Source organism: Panthera pardus, unplaced genomic scaffold (genome assembly GCF_024362965.1).
Source record: "Panthera pardus isolate Hobbes unplaced genomic scaffold, ASM2436296v1 HiC_scaffold_13, whole genome shotgun sequence".
Lineage (NCBI taxonomy): Eukaryota > Metazoa > Chordata > Mammalia > Carnivora > Felidae > Panthera > Panthera pardus.
This window is the reverse complement of record NW_026526688.1, coordinates 105,029,155-105,050,429: the sequence shown is the minus strand read 5'-3', so window position 1 is coordinate 105,050,429 and position 21,275 is coordinate 105,029,155. Positions and strand designations below refer to the sequence as shown.

At 36.6% G+C, this 21,275-nt stretch overlaps 1 long non-coding RNA gene across 2 annotated transcripts in view; it reads right to left on the bottom strand.

Annotated features, from left to right (window-relative positions):
• LOC109248620 (uncharacterized) overlaps positions 1 to 21,275 on the bottom strand; it is a 249,515-nt gene that overhangs the window by 206,275 nt on the left and 21,965 nt on the right. Inside the window, exon 3 of one of the 2 annotated variants that reach the window (XR_002072148.2) lies at positions 17,378 to 17,608. The exons of the other annotated variant lie outside the window; for it this stretch is intronic. This is a non-coding gene — a long non-coding RNA (uncharacterized LOC109248620). Of the gene's footprint in view, positions 1 to 17,377; positions 17,609 to 21,275 lie in introns of those variants that run through there. 2 annotated transcript variants of the gene reach the window in all.

Genomic DNA, 21,275 nt, shown 5'->3' with positions numbered 1-21,275 from the left:
TCACACTTTCTGATTTCAAAACTTACTGCAAAGCTACAGTGATCAAAAGTGTGGTGTTGGAATAAAGACAGATATATAGACCTATGGGACTGAATGAAAATACTGAATATAAACCCTCATATATATGTTCAAATGATTTTCAGCAAGTATGCCAAGATCATGCAATGGTGACAGCATAGTCTCTTCAACATGTAGTATTGGAAAAACTGGATATCCATATGCAAAAGAATGAAATTGGACCCTTACTTAACAGTGTATACAAAAATTAGTTAAAAATGTATCAAAGACCTAAAAATAAGGGCTAAAACTATAGAAGAAAATTTAGGGGGAAAGCTTGATGACATTAGATTTGGTAATGATTTCTTGGATATGACACCAAAAACACAGGCAACAGTAGAAAAAATAGACAAATTAGACTTCATCAAAACCAAAAACTCTTGAGCATCAAAGGATACTATCAACAGAGTAAAAAAAGCAATCTCCCAAAATATTTGGAAGTCACATTACCTGGTGAAAGATCAATAGTCACAATACATAGAGAATTCCTAAAACTCAACAGAAAAAAATTTTTTACATGGATAAAGGACTAGAATAGACATTTCCCAAAGATGATATTCAAATGGTCAATTACCACATGAAAATATACTCAACATCACTAATCATTAAAGAAATGCAAATCAAAACCACAATGAGATACTACCTCATGCCCATTAGGATGGTCACCATCAGAAAAACAGCAACAAAAAGAAATACACGTGCCCATGAGGATGTGGAAAACTGGAACCCATGTGCATAGCTGGTGGTTAAATGGTACAGCTCCTACGGAAAACAACATAGTGGATTCTCCCAAAATTAAAGATAGAATTACCATATGATCCAACAATTCCACTTCTTTATATATGCCCAAAATAATGGAAAGTAAGATCTTGAATAGATAGATATTTGTACACCCATGGTCAAAGTATTATTCATAATAGGCAAAAAGTGGAACTAACCCAAGTGTCCATCAGTGGATGAATGAATACACAAAATAAACAAAGAAATCCTGCTACAACATTGATGAATCCTAAAGACATTATATTAAGTGAAATAAGCCAGTCACAAAAAGACAAATACTATATGATTCCATTTATCTGAGGTACCCAGAGTAGTCAAATACATAGAGACAGAACTAAAATGATGACTGCCAGAGGCTACAAGGGGAGAGGTGAATAGGGTATAGAATTTCAGTTCTGCAAGATAAAAAGAGTTTTAGAGACAGGGTGCAGAACAATGTGAATGTACATAATGTTATGTAACTGTACACTTAAAAATGGTTAAGATAGTAAATTTTATGTTATATGCTTTTACCAAATTTTTTTAAATTTGTATTTTTAAATTTTTTAAGTAACCTCTATGCCCAACATGGAGCTCGAACTCACAACCCTGAGATCAAGAGTTGCATGCTCCACTTACTGAGCAAGCAGGTGTCCCACCAAATCTTCTTTTAAGAGACTATACATACTTTTAAGAAAAGAGACATCAGATAAATATTCTGTTATTTTTTGTTATTACCAAGTCTGATGACTTTGTGCATATTATTTACTCACTTTGCTCTCCATTTCTTCATGTGTAAAATGAGGGAGTTAGATTCAGTTATTGGTAAGACCCTGAAACTTGTGTAATTCTGGCCCTAGTTGTATGATATGATTCTCTTGTTCGTCTTCTTTTTTGAGTTCAAGAAATATATAGAGAAGACATAATACAAGATACTCAAGAGATACAAAGATGAATATGAGTGGGTTCCTACCTTCAAGGTTTCAATCTAGTATGGTTGGAGGAGGTAGGACCATAAAAGACACACTTGGTTTTTGTATTAAACATTTGTTTCCTAATCTCCACTAGGCCAGTCCAAAATCAAACTCTTTTGTCCTGTTCCCCACGCAATTTCTAAATCCTAATTAACATGCTTTTCTTATGCACAGCAATTTAGAATCCTCAAGGCAAGCTCAATAGTAAATCTCAGGGGACCCACAGGTCAGGGAGATGCCATCTCAGATGAGATTTGCAAAGCATTCAGCCATCTAGTGGGTATCTTATTATAGGGGGACTCATACGACCCGTTAAAGCAAGTAAGATTTTTCCAATATTGTTCTACATAAAAGAAGTAACAATGGAGTGCAGAATGAGTTAAGTGCAAAATAAAGACATAAAAAACATGCTATAAAAATGTAGATAAAAAATGTTTGAATCCTGGCTGGGGAATTAAGAAACGTTAGGTAGAAATGTGGCATTACCGGGGCTTGAGTAGCTGTAAATTTATTGAAAGCAGTTTTATTTCATCTTTACATCTCTGGAACCCTACTGAGTGACTGGTACATTGTACATAAAAAAACTCCATAAATAAAAGATATGTAAGATATCAAGAGTTGGAAAAGAGAAAAGACATCGTAGGCAGAGGGTTCAGCATGAAAAGTAGAACAATCTCCTACGCATGGCATTTTTGGAGCAGTAAATAGTCTAGGACCCCCTTAGTATGGAGATATTTAGTAGATCAGGCTAGAAAAGGAAGGCCAGACATTTATACCATAAGCTCTTAGAGAGCAGAGAGAACTTAATCTCCCACCTACTGCAGAGACTACCATGTGTCAGGTACTTAACAGAACTATTAAGTCAATGAGTAAAGATTATGGAGTGAAATTTCCATATCCACTAACATGTCACACTATAACCACAGAACCTTCACATTACAAAAATTAAGACAACCTGGATAAATATAATAAATGCCCTTTTAATACACAGATGAGCTCAGAAGAAAAAAACCTCCAAGGATCAAAAATTACAGAAGAAATTGCAAACCAGAGGAATAAACACATGAATTTTTGAAACTGCTGTTCTGAAAGTTTTGCTGGATTCAGTAATGAAGGGGCTTGAGTTTTAACACTTAGGTAGGATCATAAGACAAGATTTTAGGTAGGTGCTGCAATTCCTGTCCAAAGCTGAGGCTTCATCTCAATAAAAGGATAAATTAGGAAAAGCTACCCTGCCAGCTCAGGAAGAACAAAATCTACCCTGGGAATTCATAAAAGCTCATGAAAAGGGAATCTGAGATTGTGTGAAGAAAGTGGAGAAGGAAAACAACTACCCCTTTTTGTCCTGATCATGGTCAGCATGATTACAGGGTAACTTCATGAGAATAGCTTTAGGGTTAGGTTATAAAATATTCCTACAAGGAAATGTGGGGTAATTTATTTAAACAATTTATTACCACTATTTAGGTTGCTTCTACTTTCTTGTTAGGATAATATAGCAATGAATGACTCTGTGTTAATTAACTATTGCTGCCTAATACACTACCCCAAAATTTATTGGTGAAACAACCATTTAACACAAGTCTATTGATCAGCTAGGTCATTTTTTTTTTTTTTTAATTTTTTTTAATGTTTATTTTATTTTTGAGACAGAGAGAGACAGCATGAGTGGGGGCGGGTCAGAGAGAGAGGGAGACACAGAATCTGAAACAAGCTCCAGGCTCTGAGCTGTCAGCACAGAGCCCGACGCGGGGCTCGAACCCACGAACCGTGAGATCATGACCTGAGCCGAAGTCGGAAGCTCAACCGACTGAGCCACCCAGGCGCCCCTTTAAGATTTTATTTTTAAGTAATCTCTCCTCTCCCAACGTGGAACACAAACCCACAAGCCCAAGATCAAGATTTGCATCCTCTACCAACTGAGCCAGCCAGACACCCCTAGCTGGGTCATTCTTTTGGCTCAGGCCAGATTGAACTGATTTTAGCTGGACACATTCATGAGTCTACCCTCATGAAAGCTGTTGGGCAAACAGCTTTGCTGACATCTCTCATATCACATGAGCAACTAGCCTCTGGTCCATGGGGTCGTTCACTTTGTAGCAGGCTAGCCCATTTGTTTACATGGCACCTAGAGAGGATTCCCACAGCCAGCACAGACATGTGCAAATGCTCTTGAGGCCTAGGCTCAGAACTGGCTAGCACACCCTCACTTTCCTTGCATTCTGTTTAAAACTTATCATAAATACAATCTTAATTCAAGGAGAGGTTAAAATAGATTCCACCTCTTACTGGAGGGAGTTGCAAATTTACATGAAAAAGAATGAGGATATAGGGGTACGAAAAGCTGTGAGAATTTTGCAATATATTGTAGCCATCTTCATGTTTCTAAGGAACATTTATCTTTTTCCAGTCAGCTACTGTATATTTGTTCTACTTTCACCAATAATATTCTACTTTCTTTTAGGTAAATATTTCCTGCCCAATGTGTGTACTCTTGGTAGGACTGTAAATTAAGGTGTCCTATACTCCTATATAATTTCACTAGGTGTGACAGAGACTACTAATTATCCCCAGCATGGTCAGAACTAGGTACAAAATTTAAGGAACACATGCATCTGCAAAACACTGAGTGTCTCTTTACATTTTGCACCTAGGGCAACTTACTTGCCTCTTCCTAGTCTGTATTCTGGTCCCCAGCATCCATTCTCTTCTTCCTTCTTTAAGAGAGTATTTCCAAGTTTTAGTGTGGCACAAGGGACCACATTTCTTAACCTCACTTCCAGTTCTGTGTATTTGTGGCTAACTTCCAATAAATGGTGGGAGATGAACAGAATCATTATATATAATTTCTGGGTCATATCTTTTAGAAAAGGAAGCTTCTTGTCCCCATCCTCTCTATCCACCTTTCTGCAGGCTTGGATGCAAGGGTGTGACCAACCTATGACCCTGTGGATAATGTCAATTCTTCCTAGGGATCTGTGGAACAATAAAACACAAGGAACTGGAGTCCTTGACTGATGTGAAACAGACTGCTAATCTGCCTTGAACTGTTACATGAGAGATTTCTTTCAATTTCCAACCCATTATATTTTGGGGTGTTGACTGCTCTAGTACACAAAGACAATGAGATGCCCTTCCCACCCACCTCCCCCTGCTTCCATGGATTTTGATCTTAAGTCCACTGAAACCAAGATAGGAAAAGCAGTTGGAATTGGCTAATTCTAACAGTAACACACTGGAAATTCTTGTAGCTTGGACCACCTACCCTAAAGCTGTTTTTTTGTTTTTGTTTTTGTTTTTTTAGCTCCTGTCCATTCCTGAACTGATTTTATACATTTTCCATTAATTTTGTCACTTTCCTGTTACCTTTAAAATAAATTTTCCTATTTGCTTAATTTTGCCAGAACTTATTTTGTTATTTGCAGCAATGCTTTCCATATTTTGGAAATATTTTTTAGGATAGATTTGTTACCATTGGGATTATTGAGTAAAAGTTCTTGATGGTTTTTTGGCCTTTGATGTAGATAACTATCTATGTGATTTCAGAGGCCAGACTGAACAGAAAAATTATTCTTTCTGCTCCTGCAGTAATATGAATGGTATGATACCTGTAGGAAATGACAAAAGCAATTGCTGTCTTCACTAGGTAGCCATTTTATAATAAGAAAAGAGAATTACTTTTTTATTCATATGCCTTTCTGTGGTAATGAGCAGTTATTGCAACTGTTCTAATAAAGTAATTGTGACTAGGTCCTTCACTAAAGATAACCTGCCAACAATAAACTTAAGACAATAGCTTTATACCAAAGACACACTAGTGCATGTGTATGAGTATGCGATGTGCTGTGTTGGGAGAGGTAAAAAGGGATCTAAAAAGGGAAGGCTAGAGTGGAAAAGAGAGACAAAAAAGAGATATAATGGAAATAGGCAGGGCATTGGTATATGAATTGGTTTACCTCTCAAGGATGAATAAAGTAAAGACTTTGTTTATAAGACTTATTGATGTTGATGAATCTTTTTCTATTATTTCCAACCTAACTTGTAGTTCCTTTTATAAGTTACAATGAAAAGTTATTGCTGCTATTGTGTATTTAAATTAATTACTCTGGGGGCGCCTGGGTGGCTCAGTCGGTTGAGTGTCCAACTTCAGCTCAGGTCATGATCTCACAGTCTGTGAGTTCAAGCCCCACGTCAGGCTCTGTGCTGACAGCTCAGAGCCTGGCACCTGCTTCAGATTCTGTGTCTCCCTTTCTGTCTGCCCCCTGCCCTGCTCACACTCTGTCTCTCAAAAAGTGAATAAACATTAAAAAAAAAGAAAATTTAAATTAATTACTCTGCTTTGGAGGTCCAGTTACCACAATGAATACAGTTGTGGATTTTAATAAACATTTGTTTAATAAACATTTGTTTAATAAATATTTAATAAACTGTTTAATAAGCATTTATTAAACAGTTGTTTAATATAATTAAATTTTAATAAACATTTGTTTAAACATTCCACTTCCTCATTTAACTTTGGGAACTTCTGGTAAACACTGTGACCAATGCATTCCTATGACTAACAGTTGTGGGAAAATAAAACCAGAGTAGGTTTGGCCCTGGCTATCTTATTATTTCTTTGTAGCTTTGTCTCTCCAAAAAAAGACCAAAGAGTTTATTTTTTATTTTTTTTTTTTTAATTTTTTTTTTTAACGTTTATTTTTGAGACAGAGAGAGACAGAGCATGAACAGGGGAGGGGCAGAGAGAGAGGGAGACACAGAATCTGAAACAGGCTCCAGGCTCTGAGCTGTCAGCACAGACCCTGATGCGGGGCTTGAACTCACGGACCGTGAGATCACGACCTGAGCCGAAGTCAGATGCTTAACCAACCGAGCCACCCAGGTGCCCCAAAGAGTTTATTTTTGAATTAAGAATTCTTACTTTCAGAAGATTTGAGTTATATATCACTCATTTATAAGGGCAATTTTTTAAGGTGTTAGAGGTTTAACTTATTTATTAGGAATATAGCAAATGAAGTCTATAATAAATGAAAAACATATTTATGACTTTTCCACGAAGGTCAAGGAAACCACATTCTACAACCATTAACAATGCTGCTTGGTTGAAAGAGTTATGTCTTGAGGCGCCTGGGTGGCTCAGTTGGTTAAGCATCTGACTTTGGCTCCAGTCATGATCTCAGGGTTTGTGGGTTTGAGCCCCGTGTTGGGTTCTGCTGACAGTTTAGAGCCTGGAGCCTTCTTTGGATTATGGGTCTTCCTCTCTCACTGACCTTCTCCCACTTGTGCTCTATCTCTCTCTGTCTCTCAAAGATAATAAACATTAAAAAAAAAAATAAAGAGTTATGTCTCTGTCATATCTTTTTTGAAGTAAGCATTATGCCCAAGGGCATAATTCACAACGCCGAGATCAAGGGTTGCATGTTCTATTGACTGAGCCAGCCAGGAACCCCTCTCTGTCATATTTTTAAGGCAAAATTCTTTAATTTACTTAGAAAGAAAAAAAAAAATGTCATATGAGGCTTTGACATTCATATTTCTTTCCTCTACAGATTTAGGCAAGATTTGGCTAACAAACACTTGTACTTAGAAAGAAAAAGAAAAAAAAACACGTCATATGAGGCTTTGAAATTCATATTTCTTTCCTCTACAGATTTAGGCAAGATTTGGCTAACAAACACTTGGAAGTATTTTTAAAAGTTGGGTTTATTTACAGAATTTTCAATATCTTATTATATATTATTTCTATTATATCAAATCTAGGGGCGCCTGGGTGGCTCAGTCGGTTAAGCGTCCGACTTCAGCTCAGGTCACGATCTCGCGGTCCGTGAGTTCGAGCCCCGCGTCGGGCTCTGGGCTGATGGCTCAGAGCCTGGAGCCTGCTTCTGATTCTGTGTCTCCCTCTCTCTCTGCCCCTCCCCTGCTCATGCTCTGTCTCTCTCTGTCTCAAAAATAAATAAACGTTAAAAAAAAAAAAAAAAAAAAAACAAATCTAAAAACAAAGAATCTTCACTGTTTATTCATTCAATTTTCATTCATTCAAGTAAGACATTTATTGAGCATCTATTCTGTACTAAATGGTAAATAAACAGAGAATAAAAGAAATGTCCGGGGCACCTGGTGGCTCAGTCGGTTGAGCATCCGACTTCGGCTCAGGTCATGATCTCATGGTCTGTGAGTTCAAGTGCCGCATCAGGCTATGTGCTGACAGCTCAGAGCCTGAAGCCTGTTTCCGATTCTGTGTTTCACCCTCTCTCTACCCCTCCACCACTCATGCTCTGTCTCTCTCAAAAACTAAATAAACATAAAAAAGAAAAAGAAAAAAAAAATGTCCTTTTCTCATGGTGTTTAAAATCTAGTGGAGGATGGCATACAATAAATATAAAAACATTTAAATATATTATAAGCCAGATGGTGATAAATGTCATAAAAAATTAAATAAGGAGACAGTCACAACAGAGCTGACAATACTATTTTATATAGTTTGCTCATAATCTTCACTGTTATGATTTATAACCTTTTTTGAAGATCAACATAATTTAAGGGTTTTACTAATTCCAACGCTCAGGTCCTTCAAAGAATCTGCCATATCTAATATCTGATGTGCACACACACACATACACACACATCTCTTAGAAAGATAATATGAATTGTATATCTAAGCCCAATGTTATCCAGTAATATATGGATTATCAATATGAGGTTAACTAAGTATAGTTTACTTTTTAAACTTGAAGTCCTTTAATTATAAGCAAATTGTGTTGTCAAAAGTTCACTTGTAAGTACACATTTAGATCTTTGAAGTTTCCCCACAGAAAACAATATTAAGTATAAGAATATATAGCCAAGTTTGTTATTTAGCTGAAATGCAATTTATTAAAATTAAAGATGTAGAAAATAATATTGCCTCAGAATACAGTATTAAATAAAGTGGAACATTTATACAAAAGAATCAGATTTTCTTCTTGAAGGATGATATTCATGAAAACTGGGTTCATTGAAAGGAGAACAGAAAATGAAGAGAACACTCAGGAGGAGAACACTCTTCAGAGGTTGCTCGAATTGACTGTATTTTAATATTACAAAATAATTATATTTTAGGGAGGTTATAAAAAGGGTTTCTTAATGAAATATAAAAGAAAACATCACATTGTTTAGGTAAATATAGCTCTGTGAATTTTTTTCAGTTAGATATGTGTTTGTATTTGATTATTATTTTAAATTCCAGTACAATTAATTTTTTTAATATTTATTTTTGAGAGAGACAGAGCATGAGCGGGGGAGGGGCAAAGAGGAAGCGGCACAGAATCCAAAACAGGCTCCAGGCTCTGAGCTGTCAGCACAGAGCCTGACACGTGGGGCTTGAACCCACAAACCATGAGATCATGACCTGGGCTGAAGTTGGATGCTTAACAAACTGAGCCACCCAGAGGCCCCTAAATTCCAGTATAATTAACATAGTGTTATATTATTCAGGTGTACAATATAATGATTCAGCAATTCTGATACATTTCTCAGTGCTCATCAAGATTAAGTGTACTCTTAACTTCCTTTATTTCACCCATCTCCCTAACAACCTTCCCTCTAGCAACAACTACCAGTTTGTTCTCTGTATTTAAGAGTCTGTTTTTTGTTGTTGTTTTTGTTTCATTTTGTTTATTCACTTGTTTTGTTTCTTAAATTCCACATATGAGTAAAATCATATGGTATTTGTCTTTCTTTGACTGACTTATTGCACTCAGCATTATACCCTCTATGTCCATTCATGTTGTTGCAAATGGCAAGATTTCATTCATTTCAAATAACTGGATTTTAAAGTTCTAGTTTTCCATTATTTTTAAGAAGCCATGTCTTTAGCACTACTCATATTAAGTCATGCTTAAAACTGATCCCCCCCCCCGCTCCCCCCCCCCCAGCCAACCAATCTAATTAAGTAAGTAGAGACAAAAAGGGGGTAAGAAGACTTTGCTTGAGTTTGGAAACAAAGAGGCAGGAAAAGCTTATTTATAAGACTTAACATTTATTTGAAATAGCAGAGTTGGTATAGACTCAATGTCCAATAGTACATAAATGGGAAAGAAATTTAGACTTGAAAAACATTAAAACCACCAAAGGGACAGTTTCTGAAGAATATTTAATGAACTATGAAGAAAACAAAATATATTCAATGGTATTAAAACAAAACAAAACTATTGACAAGACTATGAACCCATACAGGTTTTTCTGTAAGCTTTTCAACTAAAAATTCGAAAGAATTATTTCTGGCTGGTAGAATAAGTCATAAGTTTTCTCTTTGTGTTCTTTATTTCTAAAATGTGCAATGTTAATTTTATTACTTAAGGTTGTTTTCTTTTTTTTTGTTTTTTTTTAGTATGCCTTGCCTAATAGGAAAAGTAAATAAGAGTTTTACTGTATCACATACATCTTAAATAATGTAGGTGGAAAATGATATTCTTAAGAAAGAAGCAACTGTCAAAGACCTGTTTACTTCATTATTCCATAAATGAAAGAAACAGCTTGATGATAAAGACACTATGGACAGGGCCGCCTGGGTGGCTCAGTTGGTTAAGCATCCGACTTTGGCTCAGGTCATGATCTCATGGATAGTGGGTTTGGCCTGCATGGGGCTCTGTGCAGGGCCTGGAGCCTGCTTCAGATTCTGTGTCTCCCTCTCTCTCTGCCCCTCCCCAGCTTGTGCTCTCTCTCTCTCTCTCTCTCTCTCTCTCAAAAATAAATAAACATTAAAGAAAAAAAAAAGACACTATGGACAGGAACTAGTGGCGGCCCCAGATTTCAGGACCTTTGTAACAAATTCCTATATTAAATTCCATCTATTGTACTACCTCGTGTGGGTACTATTTACCTGACTGGATCCTAATAGGGGTACTTTTTTTCTAAAAAGCAGTACTCCCTCAATAACAAAACTGAGATGTGCAAACATCCACAATTGTATATTGAGCATTTGTCTGTCTCTCTTCCCCTGTACACACCCTGTACTCTCCTTTGTGCAATGTGTCTTTGAAGCATCTGCCACCTGCTGTCTTCAGCCAGCAACCAGTGGCCCTGGACCAAAAGTAAAATCTGGAGTGGAATCAAAAAGAGTTTCAATCTAACTCAGAAAGAAGATTATGGAGGAAGAACCCTCACTTAAAAGTTGTCCAAAAATTCAAAATTGGAGCAGTAGTTTCCAGAATGCAATGCCTGTTCCTACACACTGTTGCCAGTATAATAGGTTATCAGGACCAGCCGATCTAGGCTCATGTTTCTGTTTGGCAGCAAAATTTTCTCTGGCACCCTCACCTTAAATGAGTCCCCCAAATTTTAGGAAACATAAGATAACTGTCATATATTTCCTTGTATTTTCAAGTTTCTTTCAATGCATCTTAAGAAGCAGCAAACTTTTTTTTTAAATTCATGTCAGTGGTTTCTTTAAAAAAAATTTTTTTTTAATATTTATTTTTGAGACAGAGAGAGGGAGAGAGAGGGAGAGAGAGGGGGAGAGAGAGAGAGAAAGAGAGAGAGACAGAGCACAAGCAGGGGAGGGGCAAAGAGAGAGGAAGACACAGAATCTGAAGCAGGCTCCAGGCTCTGAGCTGTCGGCACAGAGCCTGACATAGGGCTTAAACTCATGGAGATCGACACCGTGACCTGGACCTAAGTCAGACGCTTAACCAACCGAGCCACCCAGGAGCCCCCATGTGTGTGGTTTCTAAAACATGTCAAAGCCTCAATGGATTTCTTTGTTCAAAATATTGAAATAGAAATATAGTTTCCTCTGTAGTTTTTTTTTCTTTTTATCTTTCTAAACTGAAAAGAAAGGCAATACAATAGTAAAAATTAGTTACATTAAAGATAAAAGTTTTAAAGCACTGTCCTCCATTTTGTTCCATCAATACACAGAAAACTAAATGTTTCACTTGGTGGACTAATGTAAGAGAGGTGGGATCAAAAACCACCCTTCCATCTAAAATATTGCTGCCTCAATGCTGTGTATTTCTTTTTACACTCCTGGTAGTGGAACTTAGAAACTACATCAACATTAAAATGGTGTAGAAACAGAATAATTTCTAGAACCAAAAACCAAAAAAGCAGCATGCATAGCAGCCTTGCATCTTTGAACTAAAGTGGAACAACAGTAGGCCTTGTCTCTGCGGATGCAAACTCATCGCCACAGTCACAGATTGTTGATCTATGTAAAATGCAGATAGATGTTAGAAAGAGACAGATTGGACATCCATCATCTCATCAGAGCTGCTCTAGATTCTTAGAATTTTCGCTCTTTACAATTTCTTTCAAGTTTCCCAAATTTTAATTCACTGAAAATTGATGAGTTGTGTCACTACTTTATTACATACATATGTGTGTGTGTGTGTGTGTGTGTGTGTGTGTGTGTGTGTGTGTGTGTAATTTATTATAATTACATTATAAATTTGGGGGGTTTCAAAGAATTTTAGTTTTTGTAGAGAAAGTCACATCTTGAGCCATTCAGAAAGCAGCATTTCCTTATTTTAAATTCCTGTGAGGTAGGCCCATTCCCATTCTAATTTTGCAGAAGTTTGGAGTGGGCCAGTGTTAACAACCCGTGATGAAGTGAAAGAGACAGGATCTGGCCCAGAACTAACTCCAGGACTCTTGGAGTCTTAACACCTATAATTTGCTGCCTCACTTTGGAGACTTATAATTTTTTACCACACAATCCAGATTGTAATAAAAATATTTTTAGAAATATATTTGATTATGTACCCTTGGAATAAATTCATAAAATGACAAATATAATTCAGAGGGCTTTGTCTACAGCCGTACTACCCTGAATAGGTCCAATCTCATCAGAGAGTTCTTACCTCTTACTACACACAGAGATCAATGTAGGGGTTGCAAGCCTGGCCTCCAAAGCTAAACTACCTGCATTTAAAGACTGCACTGCTACTCACGGCTGTATGTTCTTGGATGAGTTACTTCATCCCAACAGTCCCCATCTGTATGATGAAGTTAAAATTAGGACCTAACTCAGGACTATTGAGAGAAGCAAAGGAATTAATTCTTTTAAGTCCTGGCACATAGTTGGTTGTTAGCACATTACCAAATTACCCTCAAAACAGTGCGTATGAATTTGCACTCCCTAGCAGCAAATATTCTTAGTATATTAAGCCACTAGAATTTTGGGTTTGAATTTAGTTCTCTGACTCATACAACCTCATGAGTGCATACCTAATTCCTGACCCATTTTTGGTTCTCAAGTTCCTCATTGTCCCTGTCCTCTCCTTTTAATGTTCTCACAGTAAATCACCACCCACCTTTCCAAAACTGCCACCTTCACCATAGCATTCTATCACACTTGTACAGATTGTTTATACTAAGGATGCAAACGATTTGGAAGCTTTTGATCAGCTCCCACCCTTTGAAGACACCTTCAAGCAGTCCTAGGGATCTCTTTAGTTTTAGCCTCGTCATGGAGAGTTTACTGATTTCCCAAATCAGCAATGCCTTCTGAGTGTTCCATATATAACCGCATGGACAAGGCTTCACTTGGCATTTATTCAGCATGTGTTTACTGAGCACCACTATGTTTACTGAGCAGCACTATGCTGAGATAGGGATGGAAAATGAGGCAGGCATAGTCCCAGCCTTCCAGAAGCTTGCAATGCAGTCTTCTAATCATGTCCCAGCACTGTCTCCAATTTACCAATTAATTCTAGGGAGGAAGTTGTATTTGGAGTGCATAACAATGCACTAGGATATCATAGTCTTTCACGAGCCTCCAAGATGGACCTAGATTCCTTCAAGCGGTTTCAGTCTGGAAGTAGAAGGACAGGTTCACAATATTCCTCTATCCTCGAAGGTGAGGACTGCCATTCCCCTTTCAAAAGGCCCTGAACACTTCTGCACATTCTCAGAGGTCATCTCATGTGTGCTCAAGAATTTAATCATTGCACTGATCATTTCATGCCCTTTGTTGTTCTTTCTTTCCTGTGTTACTACCCTAGGAGGCTGTGCCCAAGCCAAATGGAGGGGTCCCACCACATTCACTGCTGACATTGTGAGAATCACTCCTCTCACTTTAGCAATAAATTCTAGTATCTAGGTCTCAAACAGTAATGAAATTGGGTTTTTCTTTGCCAGTTGGTTGGTTAGTTGGTTGGTTGGTAGGTTGGTTGGTGAGAAGGGTTTTTGATATCTAGTCACCGTCCTCTCTCCCTAGAATTCATCTGTGGGTGAGTGGGACTGGAGGGAATCCTACCTCAGAGTCCCACCTTATGATTCTCTCTCCTAGCAGCTTCAGCAGGACCTAGAGATGTGCCCTGACATGTCTGAGTTCTGTTGTACTCACAGATTACTCTGAAATTGGAAGTTTTGCTCTACATGCTTATAAAAACAACTACGTACACAAAACTTGATAGGAACAATTATACCAAATGTCTTCAAAAGACTGAATTAGGGTAATGGTATTGTGTATAAAATGTGTCATTATTTCCTAAATCTTCTAAGGTTCTATCATGTAATTATATGGCTTTTATAATGAAAAAAAAAAAAGGTATAGCTATATTGAGGAAAGGCATGGTAGTTCTAGAAAATTGTACCCTCCATGGCATGGCTTCAGCTGTCCTGGACATATCTGATTCAGTGTTCTAGGGTTGGTGCTGGTATAGTGTTGCTGATCCAGCCCATTTGTGATAGACTGAGGTTCTGGGTAGAACTCTAATTATAGTTGGGAAAGGAGTGTTAAATACAAAAAATTGAGGCAGAAAATGAATTTTCCAGGTCCTGGGAACATATCCCTAGCATGCTAAGTTCCAGACCAATTGTCAGAAGAACTAATCCCAAGTGTCACCAGCCAGTGAGGTATATTTCTTGCTGGGTTAGGAGCGGCTCAGCACTTGCAGGTGGGGCCTTTCAGTGACCCTAGCCCACAAGCAGAAGCGGAATGGAGCACCTTGAAAAGCTCTGCTGGCTACCTCCCAATCCCTTCACAACTCAACCCAGTAGAGACAGAAATACAAGGAAGCTTGGTGTTTGCTGAGTTTTATTCCTATCCTCTGAACATATTTTAAGCTGTCTTTCATCAATTTCTTTATCAAAAAAATAATTCTTATTTACTATTTTTTTTAAAACCTATTTTGATGCCTTTTTATGATACATTTACTTGTATTAGAAATTCAGAAAAGAAATAGGATGCTACTAATAACTCATGCCAAGTGTAATGGGATGACTTGATAATTTTACCCTATTTTAAAATGTGACCCAGAATTAAGTGTGGCTAGTTTATCTATTAGCTTACTTATGTCGAGTTTGTGGTCATTATGTATATTTAGACTTTGTCATTTATATCAACTTTATATGTATGACTTCACTTATTTCTTTTCTGTTTATAACTTTCACAGTCTATGGAGATTGCTTGGAAATTTTGAAAAATTAATTATTTTTATTATAAAAGCAAAACCTGCTTATTGCAGGAAACTTAACAAGTAGCACAACATGAAGAAGAAAATTTAAATAATCCATAATCTTACCACAAGAGATAATCATATTAATATATTCATGCATCTTTCAATTTAGTGGTATTTTTAAAAATCACAATGCAATTTCTAGATTTACTAGATAAGCAAGACTCAGCATGCTTGCTGTGTTTATAACATCCTTCTAACTGGTTTCTTTCACCTAAATTACTCTGGTGCTACAATACAACCTTGACCCCTAGCTAGGTCTGATGGATCAGAATGGGCACTTCTCTAAAGGGCAGTATGCTATGCATAACAAGCCCCCTCCCCTCAAATATGTCCACATCCTAGTCTCTGGAACCTGCTGGTACATGTTACATGGCAAACGGGAATTAAGGTTGCAGACAGAATTAAGGTTGCTAATCCCCTGACTGATTACCCTACATTATCCAGATGGGCCAAATTTCACAATTCCAAATATACATCACAGATGCTGCTGCTGCTGCTACTACTACTACTAAGTCATGAGAAAAATCTCCAGAGATCTTCCTGAGTTATCCCCACTCTTTGAAGGACTATACTACTTTACCATCTTTTATTCCTTCTAAATCCTTTAGAAAAGAGAAAATCTCACTATGTTCTAGAACTAATCTTCCTCTAGGGGCTAGAAAAGTTCTGTCTTTCAAAAAATCCCAGAGAATTAAATCAGAGCTTCCCAATTGGGTTGCTGGAGCACATATAGTTGTCAAAAGTGTGTGTGTAGGAGGTACCCCCTTCAGCCGCAGAGGGGCAGGACCACAGGGCAGGTGGTTGCCTTGGCTACAGCATTTTCACAGGGTTTTCCATGGGTGGCCTACAATATTACCATATTTTGTATTGCCAGGATGTGAAAAACACTGGAAAGAAGAACATTAGTATTCTCAAAATACTCATATACTGGCCCTTTTCCATGGGATAGAAAAGAATATGAACATTGAATAAAGAAATCACATTAAAAAACACTAACATATATATAACATTTTTAGAAACATTTTTGACAAGCTGTCAGATATTTTAGTAGAGATATTTAACTATGATTAAGGGATATTATTTAAAATATTAATAATGAAAATCATATTATTCCTAAAATATTAATGGGTCATAGAAAAAGGTGATTATATTGAACACTTACTTTCTTTTTAAACCAAGAGAAACATCCATGAAAACTTCTAAATGAGATTGGGGTATTGAAAAGTAATGCCCTGGGGCACCTGGGTGGCTCAGTTGGTTAAGCATCTGACTTCAGCTCAGGTCACGATCTCGCGGTCCATGAGTTCGAGCCCCGCGTTGGGCTCTGGGCTGATGGCTCAGAACCTGAAGCCTGCTTCCGATTCTGTGTCCCCCTTTCTCTCTGCCCCTCCCCCGTTCGTGCTCTGTCTCTCTCTGTCTGAAAAATAAATAAACATTAAAAAAAAAAAAAAGAAAAGTAATGCCCTTTGAGTATTTCAGTCCACTGACTTCAATCTTTGTTTAATTCAAACTATTAATTAATCAATTAATTATTCACACTATTGATTAATTAAGTATGGCATTGATAGAAATGACATAATACATAAGAGACATTATTAAAGAGCCTAAGATTAATACCAAAAACACCAAAGCTATTGAATAACGCAGTGTGTTAAGCATGACAAAGCAGAGTCTGCAAGCTATAATTTGTAGTATATTGTTCACACAAGAGGTAATGATGGGGGGGATTTTATTGATGAATAACTGTCTTAGTCAGATGAATAACTGACCTAGTCAGAAGTCATGTGCAATGAGGTAATACTATAAGAACAAAACAAACTGATGCATTTTAAACTATTGCCTGATAGATTACATGGAAACCTAACAGAAGGCAAACTTTTGACAGAGTACCTTTGTATTTTCTAGATTTACAGAGCAATTCTCTTTGAATATTAAATAACCACATTTTTCAAATTTGTACTCCTTTCTTAGACTGATTGCTGGAGGCAAATTTCAGATTACTTTCTAACACTTCTGCTGGAGGAATGTATTTAAAGCAAAGAATTTATACTAATCAAATATCCGTCTGTCTTCTACATTAAGGTCATTCAAACCCTCCAGAATCTGTTTTAAAACATGTGCATCCTTTTACTGGGAACATTAATTATTCCTCCTCCAAATTAGGACAAACATGCTAATTATCCAGGAGTCAAATGGGTCTCAAACACACAGATTTCATATTCCACTATCATTAAAAGCCCTTGAAATGTCCCTCTCATTTTATTTCATTATTCTTTCCCCTTTGTCTTACCCATTCTCATTTACATTGTCCTTCCCATCAGAGATGTTCACACCAGCATATTCAGTATATGGCCTTAGGCATCTGAAAATATATCCCTGAGAAATCATAGATGGTTTTCTATGTGTATATGTGTTTTGAATGTACATAAATTGTTTTTCCCTACAGAATTCATAATTGTATTTCTAAGATCTATTACCTTTGCTATATATAAAGATGGTTAATTATTTTTTATGGCTGTACTGCATTCCATTGCATGTACACACAACACATCGTGATTACCCATTTTTCTAGGGACAGAGAGTAAGGCTTCCTGTAACTTCTTGCTAATACAAATAATGTTCTGCTTTTATCCTCATAAATATCCCCTTAAAGACTTGTACACAGTATAAACCCAGATGGGGGAATGATACATATATAGAAAATACTGATAATTAATTTCACTAAATAGTAAAAGTTTATTCTCCCACAAATAGTGCATGAGATTTCTCATTTCAGCTCCTTCTAGTCAGCACTTGGTATTAGCTGACTTTTTAAATTTTTACCAATTCTATGTTGCCTTATTTTGAATTTCTCTGATTTCAAGTGAAGTTAAGCATTTCTTCACATACATATTGGCTATTTAGGGTTCCTCTTCCATGAATTATCTATTTTTATTCCCTGTCCAATTTTTGTTTATTTCCTTGCAGATGTGAATGGGTCCTTAGTATATCCTATCTGTTAATCACTTTTCAGTTTTACATTTTGAAAACATCTTCTAATCTGCCACCAGTCTGTTATGTTTATCTATCATGTTTTCTTTGTATAGAAATAACTAATATGATCACATCCATTGATCTCCACCACCTACCCTTAAGTTCTGTACTTTTAAAATCTTATTTGGGGTGCCTGGGTGGCTCAGGCAGTTGAGTGCCTGACTTCGACTCAGGTCATAATCTCATGGTTCATGACTTTGAGCCCCGTGTTGGGCTCTGTGCTGACAGCTCGGAGCCCAAAGCCTGCTTCAGATTCTGTGCTTCCCTCTCTCTCTTCCCTTCCCCTGCTCGTGCTCTGTTTCTGTCTCTCTTTCTTTCAAAATAATATAGGGGTGCCTGGGTGGCTCAGTTGGTTAAGCATCTGACTTCAGCTCTGGTCATGATTTCATGATCTCATGGTTCATGGGTTTGAGCCCCGTGTCAGCCTCTGTGCTGACAGCTCAGAGCCTGGAGCCTGCTTTGGATTCTGTGTCTCCCTTCTCTCTCTCTCTCTCTCTCTCTCTCTCTCTCTCTCTCTCTCTCTCTCCCCCTCCCCCCATTCATGCTCTGTCTCTCTCTCTCCTTAAAAATAAACACTAAAAATAACAAACATTAAAAAATTTTTTAAATGTTTTAAATTTTATTTAAACATCCTTTCCCACCCCAAGTTCACAAAGATATATTTTAATAACTTTATATGTTACCTTTTATAGTTGGGTTTTTAATCTATTTGGAGTTCATTTTTGAATTTGTTGTGAGGGTGGAATGTAAATTTACTTTCCCTATCTACTGAACCATATACTAAATAATCCCTCTTTCCCCCTCTGATTTGTAATGCTAATTTCTGCTACATTACACATTCTCATATATAACATGGGCTTGTTCGTTTTTGTTTTTGTTTTTTTATTGTTGCATCAATTTTTATCTGTGCCTATACCAGAACCATCCTGTTTTCACTGCTGTGCTTTTATAAAATGTCTTAATACATCCAATAGGACAATTTCTCTTTCTTTGGCCCATTATCCTTCCAGTTCCTATTGGTCCAGTTCCTGAAATTTTCACTAAAACTGCACTGAATTTATAGATAAACTTATGAAGAATGGTATTTTCACAGTGTTAATTTTTTCCTACCCAAGAACTTGGTATTCTTCTCTTTTTACCTAGATCTTGTTTTATGTCATTTAATACAACTTGAAAAGGTCTTTGCGAAGTACATTCTTCATTAGGTTATACCCTATGTACTTAGCAGTTTTTGTTGCGATTGTGAGTGAAGTCATTTTCCATACTAATTTCTAGGTCGTTGCTGCTGACATTAAACAATGTTTGAACACTTACATGAAATTTAAATATATATAAAATATTTATAAATTTTCTTATCTAGTACTTAGTATTCACTATTATTATAGTTGTTGTTGCCTATTATTGGTCTTGCATCTCCACAGTATTTCTGAACTCTCCTATTAGTTCTAATAGTTTGTCTATTGATTCAACAGGGTCTTCTCATAGAAGATCTAATAATCTGCAAACAGGGACCGTTATCCATTCCATTCAATGCTTATACCTCCTATTTTTTCTTTTCTTGTTTTATTAATAACCCCTTACTAAACTGAATGGCATCTGTGCTAACAAGGCTTTCTTTCCTATTCCTAATCATAATGTGTCACATATTTGCCCCACTACATTTGCCAGGAGGTTTTTGCTAAAAGCTTTTATCAAATTAAAGAAATCATCTTTTATTTCTATTTTTTCTAACACTTTAAAAATGTCATAAATGGATGTTAAACTTTATCAAATGCCTTTTCTGTATATATTCAGGTAATTTTGTTCCTCTTTAGGGCATTAATGTGCTAAAAGATATCTTTTCTGGTGATGACCTTCCTTACATTTCTGAAATGAAACTTATATTACCATGTTTTGTTTATTAAAACATCACTGAACTCAGCTAATATGTATTCAGGATCTCACATTGTATGCATAAGGGAAATGGGCTAATAATATATTTCTTGTATTGTCCTCATCCACTGTTGGTCTGAAGATTATAATTAATGAAATAATTTGAATTGAGACTCAAAATGAGTTGCATAGCTTTTCCATGTTTTTTTTCTGGAATACTTCATATCAGCTGGAATTATCTTTACCTTGAGAGTTTTAAAGAACTCAAAACTTTAAAACTATCTGAGCCTGTGGAATAATTTTTTCAAACTCATTCTAACCCCTTTGTAACATGTAGAAACTGAAAGTAAAATCTACATATTTCAGATTCCCTGGCAGTTAGGATTTCTCAATGTGATTTAAGTTCTGACAGTAAGATTCATGTGGGAAATTCTGATTGAAGATTGGGTCATGTGAAAACAGGGTACAGTGCATTCATTTTTATGGTACAGATCGTGGAGGTAGAGGTGTTAGACTAAAGCCAGTAGTGCTGGCAGCAAATTCCTGATCAGAGTAGTCATCATGGTTCTTTTAGTTACCAAGTTCTGCTGGGTTTTTGAGATCATTCTTGAAAGTTCAGCCAGAGTCTATTATGTCAGTCTTTCCAATAATTCTGTGGTTTATATACATTCCTTAATAAACCCTTTTCAGATTATATTAGAGTGGATTTGCTTAGCTAAAATTAAGAACCTTAACCATAATTAAAAAAAAAAAGAATTGACCATAAAAATTGCACTTAGACTGGAGGCCTGGTGAATGATTAAAAATCTCTTTCATGGTTAATGGGTGATCCAAGTTTTCTATTTCTTCTCAGGCAAAGTTTTCTGGGAAATTAATTTTTTTCATTTAGATTTTCTTTCTTTCTTTTTTTTTTTTTTAAATATTTTATATTTAAGTAATCTCCACACCCAACATGGGGCTCAAACTCATAACCCCAGGATCAAAAGTCACAGGTTCCACCAACTGAGTCAGCCAGGTGCCACTCATTTAGATTTTCAATATTATTGCTATACAGTTCATAGTTTCCCCTTCCCCTTCCCTTTCCTTTACTTTCCAAGTTTATTTATTTAGGGGGTGGGCACAGTGAGGGAGAGAGAGA